Here is an 18,883-nt window from a genome sequence, read left to right as displayed (position 1 = left end):
ATCATGGCTTCATGAAGATTTCACAAGGATCATGGCGAAGATCAATATGAAGATCATACCTTAGATGAAAGGAGTTGTGGGATGGTTGCGGATCTTGTTGCGGATGCGGCATCTTCTTCATAATCTCAATCTCAAAGAATAATCATAGCAAGAGTAGATCAATACAACACAAGAGATATTACAAATCTTTGATTGAAGAATAGGAGATGAAAAGCTTGAAGTCTTGAAACAATTAGAAGGAATAATAAATCATGAAGATCACACTTGATTTCTCTTCGAAATCATCATGTGGAGAATTTACAAGGTTATAGAGTGTATGGAGATCCACTCTAGAACAGAAGGGATAGAAGGATTAGTCATGGGAATGATTTAAGATCATCCTCCTATCAAAGGGAATGTAAGGCACAAGAAGAAATCATGGAGAGAATAGATTAGCTTTGGGATAAACTTCTACCAAACGAAACTAGGTAATTCATACGGCAGAGAATAAATCGAACAATGCATATGGTATGTATACATTTGGTACAACAACAAGGTTAGGGTTAGGTGGGATCTCACACCATATGTTGGCAAGATTAATCAAAAAATTGGTAAAGATGACTATACTAGAGTTTATCATAAAAAAATAAAGGTCAAGGCTTTAATGGATATTGTTATGGATGCAACAACTTTGGATACAGGTGGCAAATTGCAGAAAACGAATAGGGATGTGGTATTCAACAACATTAATAGATTCGCACCATTGGCTAAGGTTGAAATAGAGTGCTTCAGGTGTTTCAAATTGGACATATTAGATATTGTTGGACTGTTTTTCCTTCATAAAGAAGAGAACCCTTTTGCAGAAGCAAACTCAAATTCATGCACAAACAATTCAAAGAAAGTCTAGAAAACCTATTAGTGATATCAGATAAAGCAATTTGGGTTGAGAAAGGACAAAAAGAAAAGACAAATTGCTTGGTAGTTCAGATAGCTTTAAAGCCCATAGTGGTGAGACACCTTGAATCTTGATAATGGATTTTTTACACATAGAATAGGTGAAAAGAATAAGTTCTCAAGCTTGGATGTAGTTAAAGGTGGCTCAGTGAGATTTGGCAACAATGATGGAGCTAATATTGAAAGTAGAGGCTCAGTTAGGCTAGATGAAGGAAAGTTAAAATCCAATAATATTTTATATGTGAGTGGACTCAAACACAATCTTCTCAGTGTAAGCCAAATATGTTATGGTGGGTATAAAGTTCTTTTCACTAAAGAAAGATGTAAAATCAAGAAGTCAAAGAATGGCAAAACAGTGGCTCAAGGAACTAGGACTACCGAAAACTTATATATCCTATCACATGCTAGTGAAGACAGGTGCATTGTGAGTCAAGAGGATGAAAGCCTATTATGGCACAGGAAGCTGGGACATAAATTTCAAGAATCTTGTCAAGCTCAATATGAGGGAAATTGTGAGAGATCGATCTTCAAAGATTAAGAGGCCTAAAAATCATGTATGTGGTCCATGTCAAAAGGGGAAGTAAACTAGAGCCACTTACAAGCCCAAGGAGTATCACATATGCAACCCTCTTGATTTAATTCACATAGACTTATGTGGTCCTATGAGAATAGAAGCTATTGGAGGCGAAATGTACTTTATGCTTTGATGAATGCACAAGAATGACTTGGGTATTCTTTCTAAAATAGAAGACACAAGCACTAGATAACTTTATAGCTTTCAAGAATAGAGTTGAAAATGAAACAGGGAAGACTATAAAATGTTTAGGTCAGATCAAGGTAAGGAATATACATAGAGACAATTTTAGAACTTTGTAGTGAGCATGGCATAAAGATCCAACATTCAGCTATTAGAACACAACAAAATTGAGTGGTGGAAAGAAAAAATCGAATTGTTCAAGAGATGGCAAGAACAATCTCTCTGAAAGAAATGTATCAAAAAGGTTTTGGAGAGAAGGAGTCTACAGTTCAGCCCGCATATTAAACTGATCAATGATCGGACCAAGTGAATCAAAAACTCCATATGAAATGTGGTATAGAAGGAAGTCAACTGTGAAGTATTTTAGAGTGTTTGGATCCAAATGTTTCATCAAGAAAAAGGAAGAAAATTTGGGAAGTCTGATGATAGGGCTGATGAAGGTATCTTTTTGGGGTATTCTTCTAAGAGGAAGGTATACAGGTGCTTCAATAAAAGACTTGGAAGGTTGTAGAAAGTTCAAATGTCAAGATAGATGAAAATCTACCTCAGCCTAAAATTTTTGATTGAGGACCCTACATTTAACAATGTTGAAGATAATGAAGAGCTTTAAATGAGACACCACATATAGTAGAGTCTGATGAACATGAGCCTGATGGAGAACCAAAAAGAAATGGAAGACCCAAGGATAGTTGGTGGACAAAAGTGCATCCTCCTGATCATCATTGGCACTCTAGATGAAGGGATACAAACAAGGAAGTTAAAGAAAAAGAAAACTACTTTCTCATTGATATCTCAAGAAGAGCCCTAGTTAGTTCATGAAGCTTGTAAAAATGAAAGTTGGGTGAAAGAAATGAATGAAGAGCTTGACCAAAAGAAAAGAATAACACTTGGGAACTAGTTCGTAGACCAACTAATAAGAATGTATTGGCAACAAATGGGTATTTATGAACAAGATGAATGAAGAAGGGCAAGTTGTTAACAAGGCTAAATTAGTTTGTAAGGGATATGCTCAGGTATAAGGGATAGATTTTGATGAAACTTTTGCTCCAGTTGCAAGGTTGGAATCCATTAGGGTGTTCCTAGCTTTGGCAAATTTTAAGGGTTTTAAAGTTTATCAAATGGATGTTAAATCAACATTTCTAAATGGTGAGTTTGAAGAAGAAGTCTACATAAAGCAACCAGATGGATTTGAAATAGGTGATGATCCAACTATAGTATGCAAGCTTAAGAAAACATTATATGGTTTGAAGCAAGCTCCAAGACCTTGGTACTCAAGACTTGACACCTACTTGCTACAATTGGGTTTAAGGAAGGGAACTGTGGACAACAACCTCTATGTCATGGCTGAGGATTGTAGCAAATTGATAGTTGTTGTGTATGTGGATGATATCATATTTGGAAGTCACTGTGATGAAGTCTGTCAAGGTTTTTCAAGGAAGATGAAGACATTATTTGAAATGTCCATGTTTGGAGAGTTATCTTACTTCTTAGATTTACAATTGAATCAAATAACCAGTGGTATATTCATATCTCAAATTAAATTTGTCAAGAAAATGTTAAAGAAATTCATGATGGAAGATTGTAAACTAGTGGGAACTCCTATGGTGGTTGGATGCAAGTTGAGCTTAAATGATGAGTCCCCTTCAGTTGATCAAACTCAATATAGATCTATGATTGGGAGTTTCTTATATCTTAACAACATCAATACCATATATTTTATAGGCAGTGTGTCTAGTGTCAAGGTTTCAAGCAAATCCAAAGGAGACTCATCAACAAGCAGTGAAAAGAATTTTCATGTGTTGTCATTGTTAGCAACTAAAATATAGTGTGTTCTAAGAGTACATGGCTTGTACTGAAGTGAATGTCCCATAGAAGGCTTTGGGCATTTGTTATGATTTTAGAGGGTGATTAACACTATTACAATAGTTTCAAGCGTTTGTGAGAAGATTTAAGTGTTTTGGGTGAAGTGAAGATTCCTTAGAATGGTGGATTTCACAGGTCACTGCACAAGGGTCATGTTGGATGAAGTTTTGGGTAGTTATCCAGTTTTTTTCTGGGTTCAACTTCAACTGGAAAACGTAGTTCATAACGTCTTCTTTCCAACACAATTTTCGGATTGTGATTCCAATATCAAACAAGGAAGTTATGAGGTTTCACATGAGACTGTGCAACATGGAAGCAAATCTGGGCAATGTAGAAATAAGATGAAATTTGGCCTCTGTGATGAAATTCGGTCTCTGTGATGTAATCTACATTTAGGGGTTCGAAAATAATTTTTAAAGAGTTTGGGGGTCTTTGTGAAAGAAGTTTTACATCTCAGGGAGGAAAGTGAAATTTTGAAAGATTGAATGATACCAATCTAATGGTCATCAGAAGGACATGGATGAAGATCCAATTTTGAGGGTTGAGATTGATGTGCTTGGTTTTCAAGTGTCCAAGACGTAAAAGATTCCATTGCTTGTTTTTTGGTTGGTCGAGAGCATAAAAATGTGGTATACTGCAAAGTATAATGATCAACATGATCATGTGTGTCGCAGACTAAAGGTAAAATTAGAAACGATTCCATTTGAAATAATTTGGTGAAGGGTACTCTAATCTTACATCACTTAAAGGATCTGATGCCCATATCTCACCTGCCTTTTTAAAGTGGTTATCCAACGGTTGTGTGATTAGATTCTTTTTGGGACTCACCCAAAAGATGAAATCCAATGGTTCTTTTACATCAACGTTCATCCTCTTTAAAAGCCCGAATTTGAGCAAAATAGAAATGGATTTTTGAAGTTTTTGGCTGGTGGAGACTAAGAAAAACAAGGAGGAGAAGCCAAGAAGCAAGATGTGTATGGAAAACAAGCTCGGATGCATATTTTGGTGAAAACGTTGAAGAAGAAGGTGAATAATCTATTGAAATCTCCCTCATCTGAAAAGTTTCACCTTTCAAATAGTTGTTTGTTAGGATTGAGTTGTTTGAGGTTGTGGTCTTATACTTTTGTGAGTGCAAGAGTTCAGTGGGTAATGGAAGAGATACTTCGTTTTGGTTCGATCCATGGAGGCAAAATAATACGAGCATTTTCAAAGATAACCCAGACACTGCCATCTGGTTTTCAGAAACAACGGTAGCATAAATGCTACTGAACATTCAGATGAACATGGAGTATCTTTCCAGTCTTAATAATTATGCTACTATTTCCTCAGAAATTACTATATCAAATTTAGATGATTCGTGGATTTCTACTATTGCTTCCAATGGCGAGTTCTCAGCCAAATTGGCGGGACAAGCATTGATGAAACAATCGCTACCCACGGAATCAAATGAATTTTCCAAGTGGTGGGGTTTTTTTTGGAAATTACCACTACACCCAAAGTTTAAAGTCTTTTTTTGGCGTCTCTTGAATGCAGGGTTACCACTTAAGGCTGTATTATCAAAATGGTCAAATATGGAGGCTACATGTGACCTATGTGGTGACAAGACGGAGTCCGACTGGCATACATTCATTTCATGTGAATGGACCAAGAGAATTTGGGCAGCAGGACCTTTAGGGCTAAGAACAGAATACATGGCCCAAAATTCAATTATGCACTTGTGTAAATGCTTAACAGTCGACACAAGACTAGACAGCACTGCATGGAAGTGGTTGCTGCAAATTTTTATTATTACTACTTATTTTATCTGGCTAGAAAGGAATAATGTGGTTTTTAGAGGTTGCCGACCTAACCCCTACAATGTGTTGGGAAATGTTGATAAATGGATAAGGGACCTCCACATGTCCCACTTCTCTAGCTGAAACAACAAACAGAGATATCCAGACTACGACCCCCAACCCAAATATAAGTCTTTCTGATATCTCCAAAATAGTAATAAATACTGATTCTAATACTTTTCTATGTGCAAGGGTATCTACTGAACTACTAGGGATTATAGGATGGAGTGTGGGGCTATTTTGCAACAGAAAAGTGATTTTTTTGGATACAAGTCAAATGAACAAAGGAAACGAGGTGGGAGTGGTACTTCACGCAATTACAAAGGGAATCAGTTGGGCAAAATCAACAAACTTGGATATCAAAGAGATTTGGTGCAACCAAAAGCAAGCGCTGGAAGGACTGGCCAAACCACAAACAACAACGTGGCCTTTGATCATGATAAGAGACTTTATTAATATTTTATCTAACGCTCGAGGAGCGTCGTTTTGTAACTTTAAATCCCCAACACTCCTACAATACTTTAACCATCTAGCTCTAAATGTTGCAACTACAAGCAGGACTAGTACCGTAGATTAATCCATCACTGCATTCACAAATGCAGACTTTGATGTTATGCATTATTAACTAATACATTTTTCTTTATTATCAAAAAAAAAAAAAAAAAAACGAAGCTCTATTTAGGGCATTACTCCGTCGATGTAGGCAATATGGACCAACTACGTAAATTTGGTGTCTCGTCTTTTTAGTTTAGTTTTCATTGCGTATATTTGAGTGTTTTGATTGCATAGTGCGGTGAACTATTTGGTAGACCCAACCACGTTGTGGTGTGTGGTGGTCGTGTCCTTGTGTAATTGATAACTAAGGGATTATCTTGACCATCACATCAAAGAGAATTTTAGAAGGCACTGATTCACCCCTTTCTTAGTGTCAACCTAGGAATAACAAGTAGAAAGAGATGCAACTTGACAAGCTTGGCAAGGTAGATTGAGGGATCATCACTACAAGAAAATGTGTCGTTGGTGATGTTTTAATTTTTAAATAGTGGCGGTTTTACGAAACCGCTGCTAAATATCAGTAAATTTGTGGCGGTTTTTACCTAAAACGTCACCAATTTTCCAATAACCCCACCTTGTCTTAAAAAGCCGTTCTTTAGTGGCGGTTTTTGGGAAACCGCTGCCAACAATCATCTAATTAGTGGCACTTTCTAATAAACCGCTGCTAAATATTAGAAGATTCGGAACGGTCTTCAGGAAAAATGCCACCAAGTTTCTATATTTACTGGCGGTTTTATGTATCTGCCACGGAAGCTGGTGAAATTTTACAACCCTGCCTCCGCGTTACCTGCGCGCCCTTTTTTCTCTTGGAAGACGAGAGGACTCCTTAGTTCCTTTTTTTTGCTCTCTTGCAATCTCTCAATCAGTTTCTCTCTTTTTCTCTCGCAATCGCAGCTCATCTCTCTCACCATTTCTCCCTCACGCGTTAAACGAAAGAACCTAGTTTTTTTCTTCACATCCTCCCAAGAGAACAAGAAGTTGAAGGAGATCACATCGAAGGAAATCTTGAAGGACCATTAGCTGTTCCCTTGTTGCAATCACAGATTCAAGTACAATTTTTCTAGTTCCATGGAAATCTGAAGTTGCAAATCAATCTCATTGAAGGAGAAGATCAGAGATTCGTCGTTCCTTGTTTTGACTCACTCTTGCTATCTGTAAGGCTTCTTTCTGAGTCTAGAACTGCTATAGCTGGTGTGCCTTCGTCCTTAGGCTATGAGAACCGGAATACTCTGTTGCCAAAGCTCTCATCTAATTTCACAAGGTTAGTTGCTCTGCTTCTGGTATAATTTTTATTTTGTTTGGGGATTTGGCAGATGTTCTTCCTCTCCATTTGGAACAATATATAAATTATTATTTTTGTCGATATAATAAAATAGGCATAGTTGGACTGGGAGATACGGGGCATATATATATGGGATAGCAATTGCAGGAAGGAAGGACAAACAAGAAAGGAAACAAGGTGAGTAGAATAAATAATCTAACTTTGAATCTCCGTTTCTTTCGCTTTCTGTTGTTTTTAAATGTCTTAGCTGAAGCATATAAATGCTTTTGTGAAAGAATATACTAATAGCTCTATTTCTTCTTCTTATCTGTTGGTCTTTCACTGATTGTTCGATTCATTGCTTCTACATTGGAGCAGTTTACCTTGGTAAGAGGTAGTAACAACTTCTATTTCCATCTTCCTGTCTTTTCATTTTGTCATGTTAATCTTTCTCTGGGATTAAATACTTACTACTTTATTCTTTATCCACTGGCAGAGCTATCTGATACAGAAGATTCCTACCCGACCGGGTCTGACCAGGATGGGGCTCCACATGCTAGTTAGTCGGGACAGATGCCGATCATCCATGACCAAAAGCGTAACATACGCCACATATATAGCAATCATCCTTGATATAGAAGGTCAACTCAACAGCTGATTGAATGGGACCAATGACAAGGAAGCATGATCCTAGGAGAAACAATAGCCCATGTCGGGCTAACTTACCAAACACATAAAAGGTAACACTTACAATATAAAAAGCATAGACATACCCCTCCGGTAAGCATCCAATACACTCTGAGTTTAATCTTTTGTAGCTTTTGCACGAGACCTCACTCTATTCGACATCTGAATTTGCCATCGGAGGCAGCTACCCGGCATACGAGCCAGCCTGCATCTAACCTTTCTTGCAAGGCTCATTGTCCTAGATACGAGAGGAGGCTCAGTCGGATCCAGAAGTATAATTGATTCGCATCAGTTTGGCGCCGTCTGTGGGAACGACAAATCTTCAAGTCATGGCAAGACGAGGAGGAAATAATGGACGTTCCCGAATAGAAAATGCTGGCGGGAATCAGATTCCCGAAGATCAAACACATCAAGACGATGGAGTCCACTCAACCCGAGTGGAACAGGATCCTCCTAAGGGGAACCTGGTCATTGAAAATCCAAATGGGCAAGGCATCTCCCGAGGCCCACAGGGGTATGCTACGGCAGCAGATATGGACGAGCTCCGCAAGGGAATGATCGAGATGCAGGGGGTGTTGCGGGGCTTGGTCCATCAAGTTGGAGTTGAGCAAGGACCAAGGTGTAGCACTCAGACGGGAAGGCTACTGAGGGCCTTCCAAAATGCAAGAAGATCTCGTCCAAGAGGGAGGATCCCGAAAGGAAGACCTGAGTCAGGCGGGAATGGAGTTAGGCAAAATTGCCTTAGAAGAAGGATGGCTGCGGTCGAGCGCAAGTTGGAGGATCGAGACCATGATGAAGATCTGGATGTGGTTTATCGGGAACCATTCTCGGATGAAATCATGAACATACCTCTTCCCCAAAATTTCATCATGCCAACTCTCACTCCATTCGAAGGAAAGACAAACCTGAAGGACCACATAAGCTACTTCAAATCGGTGATGACAATCCTCGGACGAGAAGACGAATTACTCTGAGAAATGTTCCCGGCTTCATTAAAAGGCCCGGCCATTAAGTGGTTTAGCGCCTGGCAGCCGCGATCCATCCACAACTTCAGGGAACTTGCCCGGAAGTTCATAGCCCGATTCAGAAGTGCAATCGGAAGCAAGAAGACGTCTAATAGCTTATTCACTATAAGGCAAGGGCGGAATGAATCCATTCGGGATTTCCTGAAACGTTTCGATGAAGTAACCATTGAGATCGAGGATCTTGATGATCAGGTGGCGTACAACGCACTTTGGAATGGCATTACACACCCGAAGCTTTTGAAAGTCTTACTAACAGATAAGCCCAAGACATACGGGACACTGTTACGTAAGTGCAAAAAACAAGCCAGTGTTTATGAGGCCAGTGTTTTTAAGGCAATAATTTGAATCGGGTCAATCCCAGTCATCTTGCACCTTCGATAAGGAGTTGCACTTTCTTAAGGCAATAATTTGAATCGGGTCAATCCTGGTCATCTTGCACCTTCCATAAGGATTTGCACTTTCTTAAGGCAATAATTTGAATCGGGTCAATCCCGGTCATCTTGCACCTTCCATAAGGACTTGCACTTTCTTAAGGCAATAATTTGAATCGGGTCAATCCCGGTCATCTTGCACCTTCCATAAGGACTTGCACTTTCTTAAGGCAATAATTTTAATTGGGTCAATCCCGGTCATCTTGCACCTTCCATAAGGATAAGGCAATAATTTGAATCGGGTCAATCCCGGTCAACTTGCACCTTCCATAAGGACTTGCAATTTCATAAGGCAATAATTTGAATCGGGTCAATCCCGGTCATCTTGCACCTTCCATAAGGACTTGCACTTTCTTAAGGCAATAATTTGAATCAGGTCAATCCCGGTCAACTTGCACCTTCCATAAGGACTTGCACTTTCTTAAGGCAATAATTTGAATCGGGTCAATCCCGGTCATTTTGCACCTTCCATAAGGACTTGCACTTTCTTAAGGCAATAACTTGAATCGGGTCAATCCCGGTCAACTTGCATCTTCCATAAGGACTTGCACTTTCTTAAGGCAATAATTTGAATAGGGTCAATCCCAGTCATTTTGCACCTTCCATAAGGACTTGCACTTTCTTAAGGCAATAATTTGAATCGGGCCAATCCCAGTCAACTTGCACCTTCTATAAGGACTTGTAATTTCTTAAGGCAATAATTTGAATCGGGTCAATCCCGGTCATCTTGCACCTTCCATAAGGACTTGCACTTTCTTAAGGCAATAATTTGAATCGGGTCAATCCCGGTCAACTTTCACCTTCCTTAAGGTCTTGCACTTTTTTAAGGCAATAATTTGAATCAGGTCAATCTCGGTCAACTTGCACCTTCCTTAAGGTCTTGCACTTTTTTAATCTTCCTTGCTATCCCGCACGATGTAAACAACGTCCGGGATAGGGGGCTTATGATACGGAAGATTCCTACCCGACCGGGTCTGACCTGGATGGGGCTCCACATGCTAGTTAGTCGGGACAGATGCCGATCATCCATGACCAAAAGCGTAACATACGCCACATATATAGCAATCATCTTTGATATAGAAGGTCAACTCAGCAGCTGATTGAATGGGACCAACGACAAGGAAGCATGATCCTAGGAGAAACAATAGCCCTTGTCGGGCTAACTTACCAAATACATAAAAGGTAACACTTACAATATAAAAGCATAGACATACCCCTCCGGTTAGCATCGAATACACTCTGAGTTTAATCTTGTGTAGCTTTTGCACGAGACCTCACTCTATTCGTCATCTGACTTTGCCATCGGAGGCGGCTACCCAGCATACAAGCCGGCCCGCATCTAACCCTTCTTGCAGGGCTCATTGTCCTGGATACGTGAGGAGGCTCAGTCGGATCCAGAAGTATAATTGATCCGCATCACTATCTAAGAAACTTAAATTCCTTGTTAGCCAAGGTGGTTGTGGAACTAGCAAATGAAAGTTACATCCAAGCTGGAGTGTTGTGCCATCCTTCATTTGTCGATGTAGATGACATCAAGGGTATTAAATTTGACAACAAATTCAAGATCATTTCTTTATTTCATCAAATCTATTTATCTTTTAAGTGAAACTGGGTTATGTGCAGAGCTTTAATCTGGTCACCAGTCATGCAACTGTTCTTAGGAACGATTGTTCAGTCTTGACATACTTTTTCTTGTTTTCTTCTGCAATGAACTCTCTTTGCTGTTTTTTTGTTTTTGGTGTTGTTTGATGAATGCTGTAAACTTGCTTGGTATATCACCTCTAATTCTTTTCATTGTCTCTAGCAATTGGAGCGATATTTTCTGCAGCCGATTATGTTTGCACCCTGCAGGTATGTCAAGTTTTAAGAATCAGTCGTCGCTGTTTTGTTACAACAGCTCATTGTTATATTAATTCCATTTGATGGTGCAGGTTCTCAATCAGGATGAGACACCTTTACTCTATAGTCTAGTATTTGGGGAAGGTGTTGTTAATGATGCCACCTCAATGGTGCTCTTTAATGCAATCCAGAGCTTTGATCTCTCGCACATTGACACCAGCATCGCTTTAAAGTTTGTTGGCAATTTCCTTTATTTATTTATATCAAGCACCTTGCTGGGAGTGATTGTGAGTCTTTCTCTCTCTCTCTCTCTCTCTCTCTCTCTCTATTAGCCCCCTGAATTTGTTGGACCATCCTGTTAGAACCTCCATTTACATTATTGTTACCTTGCAGGCTGGATTGCTATGTGCATTCATTATTAAGAAGTTGTAATATGGAAGGTATGCAATTGGCCTGTTTAAAATTTTTTTCTTTAATATTTCTTGCCATTCTTTTATTCTTTTTCTTTGGTTGAACATTCTATTCCGTGTTTACTGTCAGCTTTCATCTGCAATACTTATGGTCTATCTGTATTTAGCTTTACCTTTTAAATGGGAGTGTGTTAGAGATACAAGTATTGTATAAGAGTATTGTATTGTGTATTTTCTCTTAGATACCGTATCATGTATTATTCTGTCATACTATAAATACACATGTGTTATTCTCATATTGAGATAACAGAGATTTCACTCAATATTGTCTAATATGGTATCAGAGCTCATTCGATCCTGTCCGCTCGTCTCTGTTTCAAAGATTCTTTCTGATCTTTCTTGTCTTTTCTGGGTTTCAGTTCTGTTCACGAAGTTTCTGTTTTTCTGATTTGAGCTGTGTCTCTGTTGTAGATCTGCACCAAAATCTTGCGATTTTGTTTCAGATCTGAAGTTCTATGTTCCGATCTTCACCAAAATCTTGATTATGTGTTTGTGCTCTTTGTTGAAGATCTGTGATTCTGCGTTTCTGTGTTTGCTGTTGTGCGATCTTGGTTTGTTGGTGTGTTGCTTTTGATCGTCTGCTCTGCTGTGTTTGCTGTTGTGCGCTCTTGCTGCTGTTGTGCGATGTTGCTGCCGTTATGTGATCCTGTTTCTGTTGTTATGTTGCTGCTGTTTCTGTTGTGCGATCTTGCTATTGTTCTATGATCTAGCTTGCTGCTGTTGTGCGATCTCGCTGCGGTTGTTTGATCGTTTTAAGTGGGTCTTTGCTGTATCTTTCTTCAATTGTTTGGGGCTTTCTCCATCGTATTTGCAGATTCTTTTGCTGATCTTCTTGGCTTCTTTCTTGTGATTTCTTGATATTTTTGGTGAAATGGCATCTGATTCCTCCACCTCTGCTCCACCCTCCGCTATGTTTCCATCCATTGAATCTTCTTTTTTTCTCGTGTCGAATGCTCATCACTTTTTGTCGGTCAAACTCAATTCCAACAATTATTTAGTCTGGCGCTCTCAATTCATGCCACTGCTTCGTTCTACTGGTTTGATAAGCTTTGTTGATGGCACGAGCCCTTGCCCTTCTCCTTATCTTGATTCCTCTGCAGTTCCTCCTGTTCCTAATCCGGCTTACTTCACTTGGCAGCGACATGATCAGTTGGTTCTTAGTTGGATCTTAGCTTCCCTTACTGAATCTGTGCATTCTCAAGTGGTTGGCATTTCTACCTCTCTTGCTGCCTGGAATGCTCTCTCCTCTACATTTGCATCCTCTTCTCAAGCTCGGGTGATGCAACTCAGAATGCAGCTTCATAATTTGAGGAAGGGCTCTGACTCCATTACTTCTTATCTTCTTCGCATCAAGCAAATTACAGATGCTCTTTCTCTAGCTTCTCAACCTGTATCAGATTCTGAGCAAGTTTTGTTCATTTTGGGAGGACTCGGATCTGAATATCAATCGTTTTTCACCTCTGTTACTATCAGAGAGTCTCCTGTTCAGCTCACTGATCTTCAGGGACTCCTTCTATGTGAAGAAATAAGGATTAACAATGCTCTTCATGATGTCACAAATCTTACTGCTCAAGTTGCTCAATTCTCTCTTGGATCTGAGTCTTTTCGTACTGCTCCGTATGTGCACTCCAGGACTAACTCAAGAGGCATCTCATCTTCTCGACCAATTGCTTCTTCTAGGGGTTCCTTTGTTGGTGGTAGATATGCAGCTAGAGGTGCACATAGAGGTTATGGTGGTCGTTATGCTAACAGAGGTGCTGGTAGAGGTGATCGTACATTTTATTGTCATATTTGTGATCGGACTGGCCACACACCTCGTTATTGTTTTCAGAGGTATGCTTCTGAGTCTCCTCAAGTTAATATGGCTCATACTGCTGCTCATCACCCTGTTCAACATGCTGCTGCCCGATGGGTTCCTGACTCTGGGGCTTCTCATCACCTTACTTCTCAATTACAAAATATTCATTCACCTGTGGAGTATTCAGGTGTTGACTCTGTTATGATTGGGGATGGCTCAGGTTTGCCTATATGCCATATTGGTCATTCTTCTTTTCTTTGTGATAAGAATTTGTTCAAGATGACTGATGTTTTACATGTGCCTTCTGCTTCAAATAACTTGTTGTCTGTAAGCAAGTTTTGTGCTGATAATGATGTTCTTTTTGAATTTCATTCTGACTGCTTTTATATCAAGGATCTGTCCTCGGGCCATATTCTGCTGAAAGGTCATCTTGACAATGGTGTTTATTCTCTACCTACTGTGAAGCATGTTATACATAAAGGTATTGCCTTATCTGCTGTTAAGGTGACCTCTGATTTATGGCATCTTAGGCTTGGTCATGCTGCATATCCAACTGTCTCAAGAATTCTTAGTACTTTTCATTTACCATGTGTTGGTCCTCGTAGTGTTAATGTTTGCTCCTCTTGTCAACTTGCCAAGTCACATAAGTTGCCTTTTACTCGCTGTTTTGCTCACACTACTGCTCCTTTGCAAATCATCTATTCTGACCTATGAGGTCCATCACATGAGGCTTCTGTTGAGGGTCACAGATACTATATCTCTTTTGTTGATGATTTTTCTAGATATACATGGCTATATACTATCTCTCATAAGTCTGATGCCGTGAAGGTTTTTCAACTTTTTAAGTCTCTGTGGAGAATCAATTTTCAACTACAATTAAATCTTTTCAGTCAGACTGGGGTGGTGAGTTTCATAGTTTTTCTAAACTTTTGGACACTTCTGGTATTGTCCATCGGCTCTCTTGTCCTTATACTTCTGAGCAAAATGGGAAAGTTGAAAGGCGACATAGACAAATTGTGGAGATGGGTCTTGCTCTCTTGGCTGAGTCTGGGCTTCCTTTAAAATTTTGGTCTGATGCTTTCTACACTGCTGTTTATATAATGAATCGGCTTCCTTCTTTTGCTATTCAGTTTGACTCTCCATTTCATAGGCTTTATCAACAGTGGCCTGATTATCATTTTTTGCGGGTGTTTGGTTGTTGTTGTTACCCTCTTCTTCGTCCTTTTAATTCTCATAAAATGGATTTTAGATCAGCTCCTTGCACCTTTATTGGGTACAGCCCTAAACATCATGGATACAGATGTTTTAATCCTGTCACTGGGAAGACTATTGTATCTCGCCATGTGATTTTTGATGAGTCATTTTTTCCTTATAAGCACAGGTTGCCTAGTTTTTTGGCTTTTTCTTCAACTTCACAGGAGCTTCCAGCATCTCTTTGGGCCCCATGTATGCTGTCTGATTCTAATTCAACTGTTGTTGGATCTGCCAATGGTATTTCTCTGCTCTTTGTTTTGCTCCGCACATGATGTTTCTACAGCTGCTCAGCCTCCGAATGGTGTTCCAGGAGTTTCTGCTACTATCCAAGACCTTACTCCATCTGAACCATTTGTTAATAATAATGAGTTTTGTAATAATAATTGTACTACTCTTGGATCGTATGATAAGTCTTCTGACTTGGACTGTGTAATTCTTTTAATAATGGGTCATGTACTCCTGCTGTTGGTAGTAGAATTCCTAATGAATTGCTTACTGGTATTGCTGTTGGGCCTTCTATTGTTAATGATGGGCCTTCTACTATTGCTGTTGGGCCTTCTAATATTGCTGCTGGGTCTTCTCAAATTGATGTTGGGCCTTCTACTGTTGCTGTTGGGCCTTCTACTGTTGCTGTTGGGCCTTCTAATATTGCTGTTGGGTCTTCTAAAATTGATGTTGGGCCTTCTAATATTGTTGTTGGGCCTTCTAAAATTGCTATTGAGCCTTCTACCTTTGTTGTTGGGCCTTCTAATATTGTTGTTGGGCCTTCTATAGTTGCTGCTGGGCCCTCTAACAATTTGCCAATCTGTTCTAGTACTGAGTTTTTGGATGTTGCACCCTCTTCCATTTTAGAACCTGATGGTTTGCTAGTTCCTCCACCCTCCACTACCAATTCTATAGTAGATGGATCTAATACTATTCGTACCCATTCTATGTTAACTCGGTCTCAAGACGGGACCCGTAAACTTCGAGTTCCACGGAGTTTTTATTCCACTCGACATCCTCTTCCTTATGCTTTGGTTGCCTCCGTCTCAACCACTTGTGAACCCACTTGTTACACACAAGCATCTAAGCATGTGGAGTGGCGCAATGCCATGGATAATGAGTTTCATGCTTTAGTGTCGAATCACACATGGACTCTTACTCCTTCTCCACCGGGTAGACGTATTATTGGATGTAAATGGTTATACCGTATAAAACGGAAGTCCGATGGCACCATTGAACGCTATAAAGCGCGATTAGTGGCTAAAGGATACACCCAAGAGTACGGGCTTGATTATGATGAGACTTTTAGCCCAGTCGTCAAACCAACTACAATTCGTATTTTGCTTGCCATGGCCGTCTCCTCTACTTGGCCAATCCGCCAACTCGATGTTAATAATGCGTTCTTGCATGGGCATTTAACGAGAGGATGTTTATATGCAACAACCTTTGGTTATATTGACTCTAGCTATCCTTCTCATGTTTGCAAGCTTCAACGTTCTCTTTATGGGCTTAAGCAAGCCCCTAGAGCATGGTTTCAACGGCTTAGTTCTTTTCTTCTGACTCTTGGGTTTCATGGTTCTACGACTGACTCTTCCTTATTCTATTATCATGGGCCCCATGGACCTCTTTACATATTGGTTTATGTTGATGATATTTTGATAACCGGTCCATCTTCTAAAGCTATTGAAGAGCTTTTGGTCAAACTTCGGGAAGAGTTTGCGCTCAAGGATTTGGGTACTGCTCGATTCTTCTTGGGTATTGAGCTTATACCATTCTCTAATGGTCTATTACTTTCTCAGCAGCGATATATTTGTGAACTTCTTCAGCGTGCTGGTATGTCTGATGCCAAGCCCATATCTACTCCTATTATGTCTTCTCATCACCTCTCCCGTACTGGCGGAATGCCCTTGTCTGATCCGACTCTATTTAGGAGTCTTGTTGGTGCTTTGCAATATGTCACCTTGACACGGCCAGAGATTGCATTCTCTGTTAACAAGCTTTGTCAGTTTCTTGCTTCCCCGACTGATGATCATTGGGTGGCTTTAAAACGTCTACTTCGCTATTTGAAAGGTACCATTCTTTATGGTCTTCATATCACTCCATCATCCTCTTGTTCACTAGCTGCTTTTTCCGATGCTTGATCGGGCTGGGTGCCCGATGATCGAAAATCCCAAAGCGGATATCTTATTTTTCTCGGGGATAATCTAGTATCTTGGCAGTCCCATAAAACAGTCTCTGTTTGCCCTTTCTAGTCTTGAGAGTGAGTATCGTGCTGTTGCTCTTGCTACTACTGAGCTTACCTGGATCCAATCTCTTCTTTCCGAGTTAGGCATTTCCCAGTCTTCTCCTCCAGTCTTATGGTGTGACAATATTGGGGCTACTTACCTGTCGGTGAACCTTGTTTTTCATGCTCGAACCAAGCATATTGAAATTGATTTTCATTTTGTACGTGATAAAGTGGCCAAAGGTGATCTTCAGGTTCGCTATATTTCTACTCTGGACCAGTTAGCTGATATTCTCACCAAAGGGCTCTCATCTACTCGGTTTCAACTTCTTCGGTCCAAAGTCAGGCTGCTTCCAGGACCCTTGACTTTGCGGGAGGGTGTTAGAGATACAAGTATTGTATAAGAGTATTGTATTGTGTATTTTCTCTTAGATACCGTATCATGTATTATTCTGTCATACTATAAATACACATGTGTTATTCTCATATTGAGATAACAGAGATTTCACTCAATATTGTCTAATAGAGTGGGGGAATAAGTTTTAGAAAAAGATTTAAGGTGGAATGTCTGTCAACCTTGTAATGATGCACATACAGGAGTGTACTTTCATATCAGTGATGGGTACTGTTTCACAGTTTTTTTTTTTTTTTTTGGGTGGTGGTGGTTGTTTCTCAATGACAACTAGTTTCTTGCAGCTCATCAGGGTCATGTCTTTATTGTCTAGCATGTGAATAAAAAATTATAATGGTATGCCATGCAAGTCATTTGCAATTTATTTTCTATCAATACTCTAATAGCTTTTGTTCTTGTGACTTCTAGGCACTCGACTGATCGTGAAGTTGCACTTACGATACTCATGGCCTACCTTTCCTATATGTTGGCTGAGGTAAAATATTCTCTCTTATGTTGTGTGAGCCTTATCGAATGCTTCTGCTCTGGATTATTTTCCAAAAATTCAGTACCAACAAAGCCCTATGGCAAATTTTTATTGCAGCTGTTCTACTTGAGTTGTATTCTTACTGTATTCTTCTGTGGGATTGTCATGTCCCACTATACCTGGCATAATGTGACAGAGAGTTCAAGAGTCACCACAAAGTATGTTGAATGTACCTGTAATTTTGTTTTGCCTTACTGATGATTTAAACTAGTTATTCTTACTTATGGGCTGTGTTTACTATTTTTGCAGGCATGCTTTTGCAACGTTGTCATTTATTGCTGAGATATTTATCTTTCTTTATGTTGGTATGGATGCATTGGACATTGAGAAGTGGAGGTTTGTGAGCAATAGGTAGGTTTATGTATGTACCCTTATGTCATTGAGCTGCATGTAAATAAGATCTAGTAATCATTTTGACTTCATGTTTTTCACTTTTTCTTGTTGTTGAATACCTCTTAATTCTCTTTCTCTGTACTTCTTTTATATTTTTGAATGTCAGCCATTGAATTTCAACTTACAGGACTACTCAGTTCATCAGTTGCAAATAGAACTGCATTTATTTATAACTTTAGAGTTTTATTTACTTATATTAAATCCTGTAATTTTGACTTATATTAAATCCTGTAACTTGAATACCTCTTATTGATGGTAGCTTAGTGGGAGGGAATGGGAAGGGAGGGAGAGGGAGAATTGGTTTTGGATGGTAGCTTAGTGACACATTGTTTAACAGAATTCATCAATTAATACTATTGAATTCATTCGTTTTTCTGTGAGGACTTTTTGTGTTTACTTTTTGTTTATTTAAAAGGGATTAGTTCCTTATTATGTGACTGCATTCCTCCAGGACAGTCCATATCCCTGGCTATCTTATATGGACTGATTATGTGAATCATGATTTTTAAGAAAGGTTACACTATTAATTTTGCTGTTAACTTTGAATTTCCAGGTTATTGTAGCTGTTCCCTTTTTGGTTACTGCTTTTCTATTGCTGCATTGCCCTTCTTTTACTTTGCCTATTGTAGTGGATG

General features: G+C 39.4%; 1 pseudogene; it reads left to right on the top strand.

The window, feature by feature from the left end:
* The first annotated feature begins 8,868 nt into the window (after positions 1-8,868).
* On the top strand, positions 8,869-18,218 carry LOC149023698 (sodium/hydrogen exchanger 1-like; annotated as a pseudogene).
* Positions 18,219-18,883: the final 665 nt, after the last annotated feature.

Source organism: Hakea prostrata, chromosome 2, assembly GCF_041222555.1.
Source record: "Hakea prostrata isolate BN-2017 chromosome 2, UWA_Hpros_2, whole genome shotgun sequence".
Classification (NCBI taxonomy): domain Eukaryota; kingdom Viridiplantae; phylum Streptophyta; class Magnoliopsida; order Proteales; family Proteaceae; genus Hakea; species Hakea prostrata.
This window is presented reverse-complemented; position numbering and strand designations above follow the sequence as displayed.